General features: G+C 43.9%; 1 non-coding gene across 1 annotated transcript; it reads right to left on the bottom strand.

Annotated features, from left to right (window-relative positions):
* Positions 1-8,907: 8,907 nt before the first annotated feature.
* Positions 8,908-9,071, bottom strand: LOC138752036 (U1 spliceosomal RNA). Its single transcript, XR_011350328.1, has one exon. It is a non-coding gene; the product is annotated as a U1 spliceosomal RNA (small nuclear RNA).
* Between the last annotated feature and the right edge of the window lie 8,507 nt (positions 9,072-17,578).

Here is a 17,578-nt window from a genome sequence, read left to right as displayed (position 1 = left end):
TGACCTTTGAGTTAACAGGTGACCACTTTTCAGTTTTGGACTGTACAGGATGAAGTTTCCTTGTGTTCTAACAGATATTTCTGCAGAAAATGGAATTCATGTTGTATCTACCAGGCTGTCTAATCCAACAGTGGCACTTGAAGTATGACCATACCAATCTTTTACCAGCCCCGATGTGTAGTGGGTGCGGATGGATGAGGCAGAGACACTGGAGACTGCATCTTTCCTACTTAGGAGAATGATCTAGATGTGCCGCATGAGATTCTATAAAAAGTTTACAGGTGACACAAAAATTGGAAGTGTTGTTGATAATCTGGCTGCAGGATATTGACTAGTTGATAACAATAGAAAATGGAATTTAATCCTGATGTACATTTACTGGTAGACTCTTTGAGAGGATTTATAAGGATAGGACATACACAACAAATATAAGGCCCTGAGAGCACATACGGACTTCAGTCTATATGGCCATATATCCCTGAAATTGATAGCACACGTAGCGAAGGCAGTGAAAATGACATACAATATATCTGTCGCTAATGCTTCGATTAGAAAGTGTGTGGAACGGAAAAGCAGAGAGACTAGGTATAACACCAAACATTAATTAGGCCACAGCTAAAGTATATGAGCAGTTCTGGTTGCCACATCAGGTGAAGGGTATGACTACACAGGAAAGAGTGCAGAGAAGATGCACCAGGGTGGTGCTGGGATGGAATGTTACAATTATGAGGAGGAAACGGATAGGTTGGGTTTGTTTCTTATAGCATAGAGGAGGCTGAAGGGAAGCCTAGTATAATGATGCAAAATTATTAGGGTGTAGTTATGGTAGATAACAGGAAAGGTTTTCCTCAGAAAATGTATTTAAATCTAGAAACCATAGTTTCAGAACAAGTTTTAGGAGGGTTAGAGAAGATTTGAGGTTTTTTTCACCCAAAGGGTGGTTGGAGTCCACAAGGTATTGCCAAGAGGTTTGTGAACTGACATTTATAGACTATTAGGATATTCAGGTGATAGGAAGACATTGCCGACTCCAAACCAAGTTCTGGTAAATGGGCTTTTTATAGATGGAAGTGTGATGACCAATATAAACACAGTGGGCTGAAGACCAGCTTTGTATGACCCTGTGACAGTATGAAGATAAAATGGTTGTATGGTGACCAAGAAGAGTAAAGTTTAGTGGTTCTTGGAAGAGGTGGAGTGGATTGGCTCAGGTATAGTCCTGAGTCAATTCACTGAAGTGCCCAAAATAAAAACCAAAATTACTGAAAATATTCAGGTTAGGCCGCATCTGTGGGAAGAATTAAGGTTTCAGGTTGAAAGTGAAAGCCCTCAAGATTTTGCAAATGTTTGTTCGAACAATAAGATCATCAAAAGAGCTTTTAGCACATTGGCATTTATAAATGAAGTTACTGAGTACAGGAGTTGGGATGTTATGGAGAAGTAGTCCAAGTCAGTGTTGAAGACAAACTTGGAATATTAATCTGCTCTATAACCTACCTCTCTGCAGTAAACTGGGATTCACTGGTAGTATGTTGTGTTGATGGCTGGCTCCACACCCATCAGCTCACTTATAACCCTGGTTTCCAACTAAACCCAGAATCCTTCCGAAGACTTCTGTGAAACCCTACTACTCTTAGTTATAAGCTAATAAAAGCGTTTGTTCTCCCTTCAGTCGTGAGAGCTTTTATTCACACTACAATTTTATTAGCTTATTTTCTAAATGATGGAAGTGCTATTCAAGCCAGTAATGCTTCTGACAGACCCTCTCTGTCCCCCAACATGGCTGAGGAGTTCACATACTGGCTGGACTGCTTCCAGGCCTACCTGAACGCAACCAGAGATGTCTTCCACACTGATGAACTCAGGAGGTCCGCACCCATTTCGAGGGTAGGAACAGAGGGATATACAGTCACCAGGCATTGCACTACATATGATGCTGCCACTGAGGCATTGAAGTACCTGGTCACAAAATGAGGTCCTAGCGAGGCACCGCCTCGCTCTATGTCACCAGTGGCCAGGAGAGATCATCGATGACTACCTGCTGGATCTGTGGATGTTTGCCAAGAAGTGTAGGTGCAGTGGCTTTGGGCCAGGTTCATGAGGAAGAGCAGATCCGGGACACTCTAGTCGTGGGGATCCGCTTCAGGTACATGAGGCAGCGACTGCTTGAGTAGCCACGTTGAACTAGCCAAATCGTTGGAACAGGCCAAGCTCGAGAATGACAAACTCAAAGCCAGTGAGCTCGCTCACTCAGGTGACCCCTTCCAAAGTCCAGCTGCTCCCACTAGCCCAGCCCTAACGGCTGCCGCTTCCCGTACTAGTGCTTTCTCTGTGGCGAAAGTTAACATCCCTGATCTCGTTCCCCAGCTAAAGACTCAGAGTGTTCCAGCTGTGGCAAGAAAGGACATTGGACGAGGGTTTGCCATGCGAAGTGAAGCCAGGGGAACTCCGTGGCCAGCACCATTCCCGGATCCAATTCCAGCCCAAGCCACCTGCTCTGAATTCACCTGAACCCACATGCTGTGCTACACACTGAAGGAGGGTGGCAGTAAGGAAATGATGCAAAAAGGCTCGGCAGCCATCTTGCTGTAACCTGAACTCAAACACGGTGCCATCATCTTCAGAGGAGGAAGGAGGGTGGCCATCTTGCTGCTCCACGAGGTCAACACCATCTTACTCATGCAGGGTAACCCAGGACAGTGGGAGCCATTCGAGTGAGAGGTATGGAGTGTCCAGGGTCCTAGACCAGGACAGATCCCACCAGGTCAGCAACTCCATCGTGACCATGAAGGTAAACGGACATTTCACTAAATGCCCAATCAACTCAGGCTCTAATGAAAGCTTCATAGACTCACCGACTGTGCAAGTGTACAACCTGAAGATGTATCCTTCCAATTACTACATATTCCTTGCATCCAATTTGCATTCTACGTGTATTCAACAACATTGTATAGATTGTATAGTACATTTGTCATTTGAAGGGGGGGAATTCTGTAAATTTCACCTGTATATACTTGATGAATTGTGTGCTCCGGTGTTGTTGGGTCTGGACTTCCTGTGTCACCTTAAAAGCATGACCTTGGAGTATTCTGATCCCCTCCTCCCTGTTACAGTTCAGAATGGAGGGCCCATAAAATCAGAACCCACATGCAGCCTCTCAACATTGAATATCAGCCCTCCCCCCACCTCTCTTCCCGAATTTGTGCTCGGACTGAAAACCTATTGCCACCAAGAATAGGAGATACAGTACAGCAGACCGAGATTTCATACAGTCTGAGACACGTCTGCTTGGACATTACAAAGCCATAAGCTCCAGAACCAATCTGTGGAAAAGGATATTCAAGCCATTTTAGATGCTGAGAGACACTGGAGACACTACCTGGCTGGTAGGAAATTTATGCTCCTCGCTGACCAGTGCTCGGTCGCATTCATGCTTAATAATGACAAGAGGGGAAAAATAAAAAAATGACAAGATTGTTAGGTGGAGGATCGAGCTCTCCACCTACAATTACAACATTGTCTATTGGCCAGGAGTTCTTAATGACCCTCCAGATGCCTTATCCAGAGGAAGCTGGGCTTCTGCACAAACCAGCCAAATGCGGTTTCCGCATAATGAGCTCTGCCATCCAGGGGTTACATGCATGGCTCATTTTGTCAAGGTGTGCAATCTGCCCTAGTCCATGGAAGATGTTAGGGAAATGACTAGGTCTTGCCAGGTCTGTGCGGAGTGCAAGCCACATTTCCACTGCCCCACAAAAATGCACCTAATCAAGTCATCCAGGCCCTTCGAACGGCTCAGTGTTGATTTTAAGGGACCTCTCCACTCCATGAGCGGGAACACCCTCCTCCTCTCCATCACTGACAAGTACTCCCGCTTCCCGTTCACCATTTGATGTCCAAACACATCCACCTTGTCAGTTATGAAGGCCCTAGACTCCCTCTTCACTCTATTCGAGTATCCCAGCTATGTTCATAGTGGCTGGGGCTCATTCTTTATGAGTGACAAGCTGCGTCAGAACCTGCTGGGGAGGGGCATCACGTCCAGCAGGACAACTAGCTACAACACCCAGGGGAACGGGCAGGTTGAAAAGCAGAACACCACTGTCTAGAAGGCTGTTAAACTGGCCCTGAAGTCAAAAGGTCTTCCAGACCCACGCTGGCAGGAAGTCCTCCCTATGGTTCTCCATTCCATCCAATTGCTACTATGTACCATGACCAATGCTACTCTTCTCAAGCTCCTATTCACTTTCGAAAGAAGGTCGGCATTGGGAACTACACTCCCAATCTGGCTCACCACTCCTGGTCCAGTCCTTCTCGGGAAGCATGTGAGGAGAAGCAAGACCAACCTGCTGGTGCAAAGGATGAAACTGCTCCATGCCAATTTCACGTACACCTATGTGGAGTACCTGGATGGCAGAAAGAACATTGTCTCCATCAGGGACCTGGCACCTGTCGGAGCAGAGGGTCCATTGCCTCAAGTGACCTACGAGCTATGGAGCTTATTCTCACCACCCCCAGTCAGGGCCTCAGGGGATCCAGTTCAGGAGGAAAGTGCATCCCCCTCCACCATTGAGCCGGATACCCAGCCCACCTCTCCTCCCTCACAAGGGGACCATGCCACCCAAGGAATTCAGGGCCCCCTGGTGCTAAAGCACTCCAACAGGCTCTCCAGAAACCTGGACTGCTTGAATCTAGGGGTCTGGAGATCCTGTATATAACTGTATATTTTTCAAATTTTTTTCTGTCTTAACTCATGGACCCTAAATTCTACAGGAAGGGGTGAATGCAGTGAACTGGGATTCACTGGTAGGTTGTTGGGCTCTGCCCCCATCTGCTCACATATAATCCTGGTTTCCTGCCTAAACCCAGAACCCTTCCAAAGACTACTGTGAAACCTTACCCATAGTTATAAGCTATAAAAGCTTTTGTTCTCCCTCCAGTTGTGAGAGCTTTTTTTCGCACTACAATGTCAAAACATTTCATCACAGTCAATGTAAGTTTTATTGGCTGATAGTTGTTGAGGCAGGTCACCTTGTCCTTTTGAAACAGGTGAGGATGTCAGACCATAGCAGTGAGATGGTGAAAATGTCTGTAAAAACAGCCAGTTGGTCTGCACAGGATTTGAGGATGCAACCAGTTGCACTGTCTGGGTCAGAAGCTTTCCAAGGATTCTTTTCATGTCAGACTCAGAGACCTGGAGAACAGACAGGCTGTGTGGGCTCATGAGGGCCCATCGCTGTTGTCCCTTTCAAAGTGAGCATTAGGCTCATCTGGAAGAGATGTATCACAGTTAAAGACACTGCCTTGTTTTGCTTCATAGGATGTGATGGTATGGAAGATCTGCCAAAGCAGCCGACATCCAAGTGAGACTCAGCTTGGTCTTGACTATGAGGTTAATTTCCAGGCCCCTGTCCTTATTTTGGTACTTTAAATTCCACAGTCTTTTAGGCCATATACACTATGCTTTAAAGCACAAACAGGTAAGCGATTCCAGGCCTCCATTAAAAAAAAAACAAATAAAACTGTTACCATTGTTAAATATGTTCAGCATTTTTTTGAGGAAAAGTAAATGAGCAAGATTCAATTTACTAATGTCACATCCTCTAGCCCTAAAATTGCTTGAAGTAACAAAAATAAAAATATTACAGTCCCATTCTCCAAAGGAGTCGTTTTAACAAGCTCTTCAATAATTGCTATCAAGCAACAAAATACCGCTTCTTTTCTAAAGCACTGTACATGAACCTAATTCCCCTGAGAGCTGGAAATTCATTTATTGTACAGCTCTTCAGCCTTTGGACAGAGCCATTCTAATAAGCTGATATCTATTTAGGAATGCAAAGCAATAGAGAGCAAGGAAATAACTGGTAAATCTCAGGGTAATTAAAAGTTCACACATCAGTTCATTTCACTCTATTTTTGCTACATTTGATTACATGGAATTCTGAACACAAAAAATCAGCTAGACAATTATACTGCAAAGTAAACAATATGTTATTTAGAGTCTCATTTCCGAGTGATCAAAATATGTGATTATCCTATAAAAATAGGAGTCAATAGGCCATCAAATTTGACTTCGTTATTTTGCAATGTGCTGTGTAAATTTCAATTCAAAGACTTAAAAGACCTTTCGACATAAGATAAAAAGTGATTGGAATCTGTAATTGCATGCTGCATCATCTTTCTTCGAGTACACCAGAAGTATAAACTATGAAAACCCAAATTCAAAATTCTTCCCTGATAGTAGATAAGATTGCACACACTTGTTTGGGAGCATTTCTTCCAAGGATTCATTCTCATATAGTATTTAAATGACAAGATTGGCTGGAGTACATCAAAATTGCATCAGATCTGAGATCTGCCTTGATCCAATTGTCAATGTACAGAACATTTAGTTATTATTTGGATGCTTTTGGTGGACAGCCATCTGGTGTCGAAAATATATTAGATTTCTCCTAAGAGGAGATAATGTGTCTATTTCGGGTATGCATTATTTGTCTCTTGTGCCAAAGGGTAAATGAGTCATCTTATACATCTGACCTGTCTTTGTCAACAGAGATGCTAAATTTAATTCCAGTATCAAAAATAGTTCACACTGATTTTCAGACTGGGAGCAGAGTCAAAGCTTATCATTTTGAAGCAATGCTTGTCCTGTTCTTTACAATATCATATACCTTTTGGCCGTGAGCAATATTTTGTTTCCTGTTTTACAATCTGCCAGACAAACATTATGCCTTTAGACTGGAAAGGGAAAAACAATACGTTCTTCAATCATTGAGAATAAGTGTAAGATCGCTTAAGTGTTTCAAGAAATATTGGGATAATATGGGAAAACATAGGGAACGCTTTTGGGCATGGGAGAAGATTTTTCCATACTCTTTCATATCTTTTTTTCCCTTTGAGCTTCAAAACAATAAGTTGATATCGTTGGTAAAGAAACAAATACAGGTCCGAAGATTTTTAAATGCGTGCAATTTACAAAATAAAGTAGATGATCTGTAGATCAGCAGGTATGATGTTGTGGCCATCATGAAGTTGTGGCAAAAGGATGGATATCATTGGGAGCTGAATGTCCAAGAATACACAGTGTATTGAAAGTAAGCAGAAGGGATTGGTAAGGAATAACATTAAATCATTACGGGTGATGTAGAATCAGAAGATGTAGAAACATTGTGAGTTGAGTTAGGAAATTGCAAGGTAAAAGGACACTGTTGGTGGTTACATACAGATCTTCAAACAGTAGCTGGGATGTGGACATCAAATTGCATCAGCAAATAGAAAAGGCTTGATAGAAGGGCAATGTTATGGGGATAGTCTGGGGGATTTAACATGCAAGCATATAAGGAAAATTAGCTTGGGACTAGATCTCAAGAGAGAACTTGTCAAATGCCCATGAGATGGTTTTTCAGAGCAAGGGGCATGGCTGTACTGGATTGGTCATTGTGTAATGCATCAGAGGAGATTAGAGTGTTTAGGCTAAAAACAAAAGCCATTAGGGGCCCATGATCACAATATGACTGTTCAATTTGAAATTGAACAAGGAGAAGTTAAAGTCAGATATGTCAGTATTTGTGGAATAAGGGATATTATGGTGGCATGAGAGAGGAACTAGCCAAAGTAGATTGGAAGTGGGCATTAATAAGGAGGATGCCAGAGCAGTAAGGGATGGAGTTTCTGCATGAAATGGGGTAGGTGCAAGAAAGATACATATCAAAACAGAGAAAATATTCAAAATGAAAAATGTCACAATTGTAGCTGATTAGGGAAGTCAAAGCCAATGTAAAAACAAAAGAAAGGGCATACGACAAACCAAAAATTAGTGGGAAGATAGAAGGAGAAAATTGAAAATTCCCTTATGCAAAGGAACTTAGGAGTTCTCATGTAGGACACCATGAAAGTAAACTTGAGGATGAGACAGTGGTGAAGAAAACAAATACAATGCTGGCATCCATTTCAAGAGGAATAGAATACAAGAGCAGGAATGTGATGTTGAGGCTTTTAAAGGCACCGGTGAGACCTCAGTTTGTGTATTGTGAGCTGTTTTGGGTTCCTCATTTAGGGAAGGATGTATTGATGTTAGACAGGATTCAGAGGACGTTCATAAGGAAGATTCCTGGAATAAATGGGTTGTCATATAAGGAATATTTGACAGCTCTTGGCCTGTATTTATTGGAATTTTAGTTGAAAGGCCTGGACAAAGTGGAAGTAGAAAGATTTTGTTCCCATGGTGGGAGAATCGAGGAGAGGAGGGCACAAATTCAGAACTGAAGGAGGTTCTCTTAGAACAGAGATTCAAAGAAATTTCCTCAACCAGAGGATGATTAATCTGTGAAATTTGTTCCTACTGGCGGTTGTAAGTTATTGGGTGTATTTAAAGGAGAGATTGATAGGTTCTTGATTAACCAGGTTATGGCAAGAAGACAGGGGAATGTGGCTGAGTGGGAAAATGGATCAGCTCATGATTGAATGGCGGGACACACACAATGAGTTGAATAGCCTATTCCTGCTCCTATGTCATGGTCTTATGTCCATTATTCTATCATAATATTTCTTATTACAGCAACAACAACTGTTTTTGATTACAATCATTTGATATAAGAGAAATGTGATTTACTAAATATTTTATCTAAGTTGAGAAAAATAAAATGCGGTGGTACCAAAATAAAAATGCTCCATCTGCCCATTTTCTTGTCTGGTTTCACCTACTGGCCACTTGCTTCTGTGTCCCAACACTCCCTCGCTCCCTCACTCTCCTTCTTGTCAGAGATGTTTGCACTGACTCTTTGCACTTGTCCTAGAATTCCAAGATGAAGTCCCAGCTACACAAAGGAATAGGCAGTTTTTGATTGCACTGCGTCTGCAGCCAGAACCTTTGCCATTGATTTTTTTTCCATTTTATTTTATTTTTTTTAAATAAATATATAAACGCAGTCCCCCACTACCACAAATTTTGCAGTCGAGTATCCCGCATTTGGGGACATCGCAGGCGTCAGCACACCCGAAGTGCAATGGGCTAGCCTCGTCCTGGGAGAACCGCCTTTCTGATCACGGTCTCTCCCCTGCCAGGTAAGTATGGCATCATCCTAAATTGCTGATTTCTTTTTCCTTAAAATTTCTTCAGATGCCCCCATTGTGTGCTCAGGTTTACTCTCATCAGTTATTCAGATAACCTGTTTCTTTGAACTATCCTCGTTCATTATATGAAGCTGTCAGCTATTCTCAAACATTTTTTGGGCTGTGCTCAAAGTTTATGGTCCCTCTTCCTTGTGAAGCAGTCAATTTTACTTAGTACTACATAAAAAAAAACATAAAATATTTTACCTTTTCTGTTCATGGCTCCCCTTCAATGTGCTGTGGCCCCCATTGAGAATGGCTGTTATAACATTGGACTGTCCACATGTCACATAATTAGGAAGGATTGTGCATTTAAGTGTTGCATTTATACCATTAAAAAATCAAACATCATTCTTATCCCAGTCTTCTTCTATCCCTTCTGTGGTGGCAGTTTATAATGTCTTATCTCTTGTGATCCTTGACCTAGGTACATATTTTGGAACCAAAGACAATAGGTGCAAAAGGCTTGCTTCACTAGTAGCCCTACAATGAACATGTTGGTGTTGTACCTTCATATCTTTCTTTGGCTTGGCTTCGCGGACGAAGATTTATGGAGGGGTAATGTCCACGTCAGCTGCAGGCTCGTTTGTGGCTGACAAGTCCAATGTGGGACAGGCAGACACGGTTGCAGCGGTTGCAAGGGAAAATTGGTTGGTTGGGGTTGGGTGTTGGGTTTTTCCTCCTTTGTCTTTTGTCAGTGAGTCATCTTATACATCATATACACCAAGGAGAAATCACATAACTTTTATTGTAAAACTTTCTCCACGGCTCCATCTGCCTATCATCCTCAACCCTCCTTGGTTCACCTCATCTACCAGCCCGTCTTACACCTCCCACTCCCCTCTTTACACTGGCAATCTATCCTTTCCACTCTCAGTCCTGATGCAAGTTCTCAGCACGTAACCTTTGCCTAACAGATGCTGCTCAACCCACTAAATTCCTCCAGCAGTTTATGTTTTTGCACCAGATTTAGCACCTGAACATTCCCTTGTGTTACTGGCCTTAGATGTCTCCTGTCCTGTACCACTTCCACTGGAGAGGTTCAATTGCTTGTCCTGAATAAAGAGAACAAGTTATATTATGCATAAGACCAAGATGTGTTCAGCAGGGACCTAAAACAATTTCATTCTGCTGTAACTGAGAATCACAACAAACAAAACCCATAACCAAGAAAGAATAACAGAGACGTTTTTTTAACAATTTTGAATGTTCTCTGGGTGAATGGGATTGAAGGATGCAAAAGTAAAAGTAGATGTGTGAGTTGTAGTTGTTATTACCAGTTCCCCAGAGAGAAGAATTGTTCGTGATTCCCCTCATTTTTAATATAAGTTATGTTAGATCTTGCTTTTTATATTTTTCAATGTTGGTTTCTTTTTCAACATTTTGTGGCTACATCAATATCCTCGAAGTTCCATGCTTTGGAAGTCCAAAAATCAATTTTAATTTGTACACTAAACTCTCTATCTGTTTAACCTCTTAGATTCACAAAACTATCTTTTTCAAAAAGGTTATTTTGCTGTGTTACTGTTATGAAGATGAAAATTTTTAACAAATTATGCAAAGACTCTGACAAATATTTCTGTGAATAAAAATGTTCAAACATGAAGGAGTAGAATCTGCTTCAATAGAAAATTTAAGACATTTGTGATTGTAGGTTTTCATCAGTTTCAATGAAATCCATTACTCAGTTAATATTCACTCTGATTTACTCTGGACAGGTGTTATTTGATAGGCTGGGTACTTAAGTGTTTGTTGTTTTAATTTCAGATTCCTGGAGAATCTGTCTTTCACTTGATTTTGTCCATGCAACTTGTGTCTGAAAGCAGCAGCAAATTCAAGTCAGATGCAACTGTACCTAATCTCAGAAACTTCACACCTGCAACTTATTTAGCAAAGTATTACTTCCAGTTAAAAAAACAAGTACATTGAATAGATCAATTAACAAATGGAAACTGAGCATGAAAGGTTCCAGATGCAAAGTGATTAGAAAGAGTCACCTTTTCCCAATTACAGTAGTTCTTTCATTAAGCTGATGGATCAAATTATGCTGGTGAGTCCACAGGCATGTGCTTGTTATACGTTATTTTAAATAATATATTTATTTTTAAAGAATTTATATAATTTATGCTTATATGTTATTAATAAATTTAATTCTTTAATATTATTGTTTCTAGATATCTATTATCATCATCGACATTTGGAAACAGTAGGCCATTTCAAGCAAGGAAAACACCCATCTGTAAAGGCAGAGGTTCTTTGCTCTTACTCCAAAAGAGTTACCTTTCTGAATGCACTGTGGCCAGCTCCAAGGCACTCTTTTTGTGGAAGGATAAATTGGCAGATTGCTGCACTCCACCACCTGACTTGAATGTACAGTTGCTGCAAGTGGCTGGTGAGGGGTGGACTGATGATGCTGTCAGCCAGCAACCCATCTCCCCACTCCCTCCATAACCCCTTCAAGGCAGGGACGGTGGGTGGAGGCTGTCATACATCAGGAGCTGGTGGGAGCCGTCGGGGCAGCGGAGACTGGTGGGAGCCGTCGGGGCAGCGGAGACTGGTGGGAGCCGTCGGGGCAGCGGAGACTGGTGGGAGCCGTCGGGGCAGCGGAGACTGGTGGGAGCCGTCGGGGCAGCGGAGACTGGTGGGAGCCGTCGGGGCAGCGGAGACTGGTGGGAGCCGTCGGGGCAGCGGAGACTGGTGGGAGCCGTCGGGGCAGCGGAGACTGGTGGGAGCCGTCGGGGCAGCGGAGACTGGTGGGAGCCGTCGGGGCAGCGGAGACTGGTGGGAGCCGTCGGGGCAGCGGAGACTGGTGGGAGCCGTCGGGGCAGCGGAGACTGGTGGGAGCCGTCGGGGCAGCGGAGACTGGTGGGAGCCGTCGGGGCAGCGGAGACTGGTGGGAGCCGTCGGGGCAGCGGAGACTGGTGGGAGCCGTCGGGGCAGCGGAGACTGGTGGGAGCCGTCGGGGCAGCGGAGACTGGTGGGAGCCGTCGGGGCAGCGGAGACTGGTGGGAGCCGTCGGGGCAGCGGAGACTGGTGGGAGCCGTCGGGGCAGCGGAGACTGGTGGGAGCCGTCGGGGCAGCGGAGACTGGTGGGAGCCGTCGGGGCAGCGGAGACTGGTGGGAGCCGTCGGGGCAGCGGAGACTGGTGGGAGCCGTCGGGGCAGCGGAGACTGGTGGGAGCCGTCGGGGCAGCGGAGACTGGTGGGAGCCGTCGGGGCAGCGGAGACTGGTGGGAGCCGTCGGGGCAGCGGAGACTGGTGGGAGCCGTCGGGGCAGCGGAGACTGGTGGGAGCCGTCGGGGCAGCGGAGACTGGTGGGAGCCGTCGGGGCAGCGGAGACTGGTGGGAGCCGTCGGGGCAGCGGAGACTGGTGGGAGCCGTCGGGGCAGCGGAGACTGGTGGGAGCCGTCGGGGCAGCGGAGACTGGTGGGAGCCGTCGGGGCAGCGGAGACTGGTGGGAGCCGTCGGGGCAGCGGAGACTGGTGGGAGCCGTCGGGGCAGCGGAGACTGGTGGGAGCCGTCGGGGCAGCGGAGACTGGTGGGAGCCGTCGGGGCAGCGGAGACTGGTGGGAGCCGTCGGGGCAGCGGAGACTGGTGGGAGCCGTCGGGGCAGCGGAGACTGGTGGTGGCCGGTGTGAGCTGTGACAGCCTCACTGGGCCACTTCAGCCTTTGGGGCTGGTCTCTGCACCTCAAAACATGGCAGAGCAATGGATGTCTTCCCGACCCATAATCTCCCATGCAGCTGGAACTGTTCTGGAAAATGCAGAGCAGTTCTAACTGCATGGGGGATTATAGGTCGGGAAGACTGCATTGCTCTGCCATGTATTTATGACAGGTGGCACTACAGCACAAGTTGACCTGCCTCCATCGGATCCAGAGGGTGCTATGAGGCACTGCTCAATATGAATGCGATGCTGTAGCAGCCTTTTAGGGCTAGTGTCTGAAAGGTAAGTTTTAAGTTTTCAATCCGCTCTTGTAGCCGACCTCCAGTTGGAGGCCTTGCATGAAATGGCCTATAGTAAGGGGAGGCTTCAGTTCCACTGCTTGAGGCTGAGTCACTGATAGAAAGTTACATAATCTTTTATCCAAAATTCTGAAAACTGAAATCTCCAAAAACCAAACTTTTTTCCATGTCGTCTGCAAACTAAAACTTGCGTTCAGCGCCAAACATGATCTGACATGACCCACCCAGTTAGACATGCCTTTACTGCTCATGGACTTTGACGAATGTGAAATGTCAAAAAGAGCTACAGATTTCCCTCTGGGTAACAGAGAGAAGCAGAAAAGAAAGCATCTGTCATTATCAATAGCGCAGAGAGTAGAATTATTGCCGATGCTTGATGGTGGTGTATCTGTGCAGCGTCTTCCTGAAAATTATTGCGTGGGCACTATCACCATATACGGTACAACTCCAATTGTTTGAACTCGGATAATCCAAAATCCTCAGTTTGACCCAGAAGTGACATCCATTGATTCAAAATTTTTCTTCAGATAATTGAGGATTCAGAAAAATCAAAAATTCTCATTTATCTGATAAAATTTCAATGCCGAAATGACATCATTTTGCCTCAAATAAATGAGGATATCCAAAACAATCAGAAATCCTCAGTATCCAAATTTTCTTTGGAGCTGAACTGGCATCACAGGTTAAAAAATTTGGGAATTTTGGAAAAACCTCTGAGTAGAACTTTGAGTTTTTGGTGTTGGATTTATCTTATTTTGTTCAGGTGTTTTTTATGGTGAAAATCAAAGATTATTTCATGCATTAAAAGCCTTCCCTTATTGCTTATTGTTGTTTAAACACTGTTACAAGTGATTTGCTGTGGCTACTGGGCTGTTTTTTTTTAAATGACTAGTTTTTCGAAAATATCATTTTGAATAATCAGAGTTGTACTGTATGACTTCAAGAAGAAGAAATATAAGTTGTTGAAGTTTTACAGTGACAGTGATAACCAGAAACTAATGAAAAATAGGAAAAATAGGAAAACATTGCATAGGGCAAAAAAATGCAGATCTTGATTGTGTGCTGATTGAGTGCGTTCAACAATGAAGAAGTGAACTTATATCACTGATTGGTTTGAATGTCATGAAACAAGCTATAGAATTCCATGAAGAACTTAAACCTTCAAATTTTGGATTCAGATTTCAGATTTATTGTCAGAGTACAACACATGACATCATGTACATCCCTGAGATTTCTTTTTCCTGCGGGCGTGTCAGAATTACCACTAATTGGTAATGCAAAAAATAAATTGTACACAGCATGAGTATGTAATCAAATAAAAGAACTGTAAACAGTTAACAAATGTAAAACAAACGGACTGTGCAATACAGAGAGAACAAATGAAAATCAATAATATGCACAAGTAAGAGTCCTTAAGTGAGTCTCTGATTGAATTTGTTGTTAAGGAGGGGTGGCTGCTGTTACTGAACCTGGTGGTGCGAGTCCTGTGGCACCTACACCTCTTTACTTATGGCAGCAGCGAGAACAGAGCATGTGCTGGGTGGTGTGAATCCCTGATGATTGCTGCTGCTCTCTAATGGCAGCGTTTCCTGTAGACATTCTCGATAGTGGGGAGGGTTTTGCCTGTGATGTCCTGGGCTGTATCCACTTCCTTTTCGAGGGCTTTATGCTCAGGGGTATTGATGTTCCCATACCAAACCATGATGTAGCTGGTCAGCACACTATTCACCACACTTGAACATGACTATAGACAGCAAAATCTGAGAGCAAAGAAGGAAATAGAGTTGCTGACATAACAGTGAGAGATGTTTGCCAGGGTTTCTGGAGTCATACCAAACCTTCACAAACTTCTGAGGATGTAGAGGCACTGATCTGCATACTTCATGATGCCATTGATGTCTTGGGTCCAGGAAAGATCCCCCAAGATAGTGACTCCCAATAACTTAAATTTGCTCATCCTCTCCCCCTCTGATCCTCCAGTGATCACTGCATCGTTTGCCTCTGGCTTTCCTTTCCTAAAGTCAACAATCAGCTCCTTAGTTTTGGTGCACCGTTCAGCCAAGTTTTCAATCTCCATCCTGAATGCTGACTCATTTCCTTCCTTTATACAACCCACTACCGTGGTAGCATCAGCAAATTTGTAAATTGTGGGTTTTTTTTAATACATAGTCGTAGGTGTAAAATGAGTAGAGCAGGGGACTAAGAACACAGCCCTGTGGTGCTCTGATACTGATGGAGATTGTGGAAGAGTTGCTCTTACCAATATTCACTGATTGTGGTCGAGAGGTGAGGAGATCCATGACCAATTACAGAATGGGGTGTTGAGTCCCAAGACATAGAGATTGCTAATCAGTTTTGAGGGGATGATGGTGTTAATTGCTGAACTGTAGTTGATAAAGAGCATCCTGATGTATGCATCTTTTCTGTCCAGGTGTTTCTGGCCTTTGTATAGAGCTAATGAGATTACACCCGCCATAGACCAGTTTCTATGATAGGCGAACTGGAATGGATCCATATCACTGCTTAGTCAGGAGCTGATATGCTTCATCACCACCCTCTCTGAACCTTGAAAGTGAGTGTGAATGTTCACAAGGTTGGCTACAGAAATTTAAGAAGCATCATGATGTTAAACCCTTCCAGTTGGAGTGTATCTTTGTTTTGCATAAGTCTGAAATCAGTGCAATTACTTAACGTATTGCTGTTACTTAATTTTATTATCCAAAATTTTTTTTCTGAATTCAAAGGTTTTTGGATAAAAGATTATGTACCTGGTATGCTCTTTTAGGTGACAAGACAGTCTCAGCAAACCCTGGACCCACAAAAGCTGTACGTGGCTGGATGGCTAATGTGGGTGATGATCGCAAAAAAATGGATGGTGGAAGTGTGGTCAAGTCCAATGGTGGAATGTGGCAAGTTTCAAATGAGTTGTCCATTCACCCCTTTTCACTCTATCAAAGAAACGAATCAGAATTTATTGTCATGAACAGGTCACAATATACGGTGTTTTGTGGCAGCATCAAGGTGCAAACATTCATGTTATAAACCATCTTAAAACAATAAAAATATACAAAAAATAATAGTGCATGGAAACTAAGGCATTGTCTTTGATTCAGGAATCTTATGGCAGCAGGGAAGAAACTATCCTTGTGTGGTTGGAGTGCTCGTCTTTAGGCTCCTGTACCAATGGTAGCAGAGCGAAGGGGGCATGGCCTGCTTTTTTAAGACATCGCCTGATGTAGAGGTCCTCGATGGAGCGATATCTGGTGCCTGTGATGTCACAGGCTGAGTTAACAACCCTTTAGAGTTTTTTCTTGTCCTGAAACTTGGAACCTCCATACCAGACAGTGATGCAACCAGCCAGAATGCTCTCCACGGCACACCTATAGAAGTGTTTAATAGTCTTTGGTGACATACTGAATTCCCTCAAGCACCTCACAAAGTATAGCCACTGGCAAGCCATCTTTGTGATTGCATCAACATGAAGGCTCCAGGATAGATCCTCGGAGATGTTGACACCCAGGAATTAGTAGTTCTTGACTCTGTCTACTAATGAGCCCTCGATGAAGACTGGGTCACGTTCCCCTGACTTCCTCCTGAAATCCACAATCATCTCCTTGGTTTTGCTAATGTTGAGTGCAAGGTTGCTGGTGTGACACCACTCAACGAGCTGATCTATTTCCATCCCGTACGCTTCCTCATTGCTGTTTGTGATTCTGCCATCAGCTGTGGTTTCATCAGCCAATTTGGAGATAGCACTGGAATTGTGCCTGGCCATATAGTCATGGGTGTAATGACTAGAGTATAATGACTAAAGTTATGGGCTAAGTATGCTTCCTTGGGGTACGTCCGTGTTGATAATCAGTGAGGAAGAGAAGTTGTTTACAATTTATACTGATATGTGAAAATCAATGATCCAGTGCAGAGTGGGGTACAGAGACCCAGAGTTTGTAACTTTTTGACCTGCACTGAGGGAATAATGGTATTGAAGGCAAAGCTGTAGTCAATAAATAGCAGCCGTATGTATAAATTGCTGTTTGCGACGTGACCCAGAGCAAAGTGGAGAGCCATTAATGTTGCATCTGCTGTGGAGCAATTGTGACAATAAGTGAATTGCAGTGAGTTCAGATTTTTGCTTAGGTACGTGTTAATTCTGGCCATGACCAGCCTCTCAAAGCATTTCATCACAGTAGAAGTTAGTGCTACTGGATGGTAGTCATTGAGGTAGCTCACACTACTCTTTTTGGGTACCAGGATGATTGGGGAACAGTGATGACACCCTGATATAGCTGGTGGGACTTCCCACAGAGCTCAGGAGACCTGATTTCATCCTTGCCTCCAGTGTTTTCTGTATGAAGTGTGCATACTTCCACTGCTTCTGTTTCAGATTTTGATGGGGTAGCCACTGAAAATTGCCTTAACCATATAGCGGCATGGTAGAATCTGAGAGGAGTTCATTAGGATGAGGAATAACATAGGTTTAGTTTAAAAGGGTGATTAGTGGTT

Source organism: Narcine bancroftii, chromosome 1, assembly GCF_036971445.1.
Source record: "Narcine bancroftii isolate sNarBan1 chromosome 1, sNarBan1.hap1, whole genome shotgun sequence".
Taxonomy (NCBI): domain Eukaryota; kingdom Metazoa; phylum Chordata; class Chondrichthyes; order Torpediniformes; family Narcinidae; genus Narcine; species Narcine bancroftii.
Note: the sequence above shows the minus strand (reverse complement) of the source record. Positions and strands in the feature narration are given on the sequence as shown.